The following is a 3,144-nucleotide window of genomic DNA, read 5'->3' on the forward strand; positions in this document are numbered from 1 at the left end:
TACTACTACTACTACTACTACTACTACCTACCTCCTCTCTCTCTCTCTCTCTCTCTCTCTCTCTCTCTCTCTCTCTCTCTCTCTCTTTCTCTCTCTCTCTCTCTCACACACATTTAAAACCCATCAGCCAGCCATGGCTTCCCACTTTTCTCTCTCCGCTGTTTCTCTCATCACCCTCCTCTTCCTTGCCGGACACCGCCTCATCCATCACCATCAGCGTCACCTATTCCGCCTCCACAGTCTCCACCTGCCCCACGCCTCTGCTACCGGAGCGCGTGGCCTCGACCATCACTTCTCTCAGCCTCGCCGCCCTCCGCCTTGACGTCTCTGACCCCAACCTCATCTGCGCCTTCCTCTACTCTAACACCACCCTCCTCCTCACCATCCCCAACGCGCTGGTGTCCCACCTCTGGCCGCCAACCGCACCAACGCCCTCTAGTGGCTCACCGTTCAACACTTCCAATTCCCAAATCTGAAAATTTTAGGGATTGAAACCCCCAATTCCCAAATCTGTTTCCAATCAAACAAATGGCTTCAATTTCATATAGAGGAAGGGGAGGCGAGCGAGAAGAGGTTGTTGGCTGGGGATTCGAAGTGGTTGAGATTTCAAGTCTAGCACGGGTTTGAAGCGAAAAACGGAAAGACTTCATGGATGGTGTTGTTTAGGGTTTGGTTGGTGGCGAAGGGAGAAGATTGTTGTGAGGGTTTGAGTTTTGGGCTTCGGGAGAGAGATGCGAGGTAGGTGGGTTTGAGTTTTTAGCGTCGGGAGAGAGATGTCGAGGAGCTGCGGGGTGAGCTACTGGTGGTGTGGTTGGTTGCTGGTGGTTTGGTTGCGGTGTGTTTGATTACGGTGTTGATGTGGTTGGTTGCTGGTGGTGTGGTTGGTTGGTTGCTGGTATTGTTGTTGCGGTGTTGTTGAAGGTCCAACTGGTGGTGTGGTTGGTTGGTTGGTTGCTGGTATTGTTGTTGCGGTGTTGTTGAAGGTCCAACTGGTGATGTGGTGGCGTTGTGGTTGCGGAGGAGGTGGAGGAGGAGACAGAAGAGATTGAAGAGATTAAGGAGGGAGGGAGGGAGGGTGTTAAATGGAATTTCCAGTTGAAAAATATGTCCAGTCAGTAACTTAACCACTGATTTGGACGACCACTTAACGGATGGACCTAATTGTGTGACATTGGATAGTTAATGGAGTAATCGATTGAAATTGAAAGTTAATGGAGTAAACTGTCAAGCGCATAAAAGTTAATGGAGTGACCAGTAATTAATTCATAAGAAAAACATAAATAGAGCAAACCCAAAGACAACTCCCACAAAGTGAGCCCAACCCCATCTCTTACCCATATTGAGCCTACTAGCAGCTTTCAAGCCCAAAGACCCACACCAACATATCACCATCCCTTCTGACCCCAAAGGAAAAACTGTGACACCCCAGCCACCAACGCCGCCTTCCCGCGGCCGTTGAGCAACCACAACGCCGCAATTACAATTCTGATAATGATCGCCTAAAGCAACCCAACACCTGTGAAAACAAAGAACCCCTGCAATTGGATCTGGAAGCATCGACCCCACAAGCCATTGAAAAAGCCAGCATTGATTTGCACCATCCGGCCAATCGGATTTTCCGGCCAACACAACAAACACCTCGTTGACCCAACAAAAGCTAGATCCTCTGTCGATCCCAGCTCGCTTCCACGACTGAAGAAATATCTAAACACAAAGATTGCGGAAGCTTTTCTTCTATATTTCTTGATAAAACTTTACGAGGTTTAATAACAAGTATATATAGATACAATGAGAATCGTATAAGGAAAGCTAAAGCAAACTCAACCACAGCCACAACTGTGGCACCGAAACCGAGGTCACCAACTTGGTCTCTAATTTGTAGCAACAGAGAGACAAGCTACAACAGCCAACTTGTTGTTTTAGAAAAAGGGGACCAGGGAGACCACCAGTACTTGGTAGCACACCAGCAGTACATGATAGCACAGCTGTAGCTTCTAAAGTCAATTTGAACTAGATTAGTTCAATTAGAACTTATCTCTAACTCTCAATACTCCCCCTCAAGCTGGATCAAGAGGATTCATTGAGCCAAGCTTGCCCAAAATACGATGAAAATGGAATGTTGAAAGAGACTTGGTGAAGATATCAGCGAGCTGATCATAGCTGCGAGTGTAATGAGTGACAATGAGCTTGGACTGAACTTGAGCTCGAATATAGTGACAATCAATTTCGATGTGCTTGGTCCTTTCATGAAAAACAGGATTGGAAGCAATGTGCATGGCAGCTTGATTATCACAATAGAGAGATTGGTTGACTACAAGGGGATCCCAAATCAGAGAGCAAACCCTTCAGCCAAATAAGCTCACAAGCAGTAGCAGGCATTGCCCTATATTTAGTTTCTGCGCTAGAACGAGCCACAACCGTTTGCTTCTTACTCTTCCATGTAACTACATTTCCCCCAACAAAGGTGCAAAAACCAGTAGTGGACTTTCGATCAAGTGAGTTACCAGCCCAATTCGCATCAGTATACCCCATGATGTTAGCATTGCCATTGTTTTTCAACAAAATTTCTCTACCAGCAGAGCCTTTAAGATAGCGAAGAATCCTCTTAACAATGTGAAGATGAGCTTGAGTAGGAGCTTGCATAAATTGACTAACAATACTCACAGGATAGGTAATGTCTGGACGAGTGATTGTAAGGTAGAATATTAACTTACCAACCAGCCTTTGATAAGATGTCACATCAGAGAGAAAAGCACTTGAAGTTTCAAACTGAAGCTTGCTATCCAAAGGAGTGCTAGCTGGTTTGCTATCCCAAAACTCTGACTCTTTCAACAGATCAAGAACATACTTTCTTTGATTTAGAAACAACTCTTTGTGAGAAGTAGCCATTTCTATGCCAAGGAAGTACTTAAGATGCCCCAAATCCTTCACTACCAGGACAAGCACTTTAGCCGACGAAAATTTTTCGTCGGCCTGTCAGCTTAATTCGTCGGCTAAGATCTTAGCCGACGACCTTTCGTCGGCTAAGATTTCGTCGGGAAAAGCTCGTCTGTGGTGACTTTAGCCGACGACACACGTATAAGTCGTCGGCTATAGTCCAGACTTTAGCCGACGACATAATTTCGTCGGCTATAGTCCAGACTT

Source organism: Fragaria vesca, linkage group LG5, assembly GCF_000184155.1.
Source record: "Fragaria vesca subsp. vesca linkage group LG5, FraVesHawaii_1.0, whole genome shotgun sequence".
NCBI lineage: Eukaryota > Viridiplantae > Streptophyta > Magnoliopsida > Rosales > Rosaceae > Fragaria > Fragaria vesca.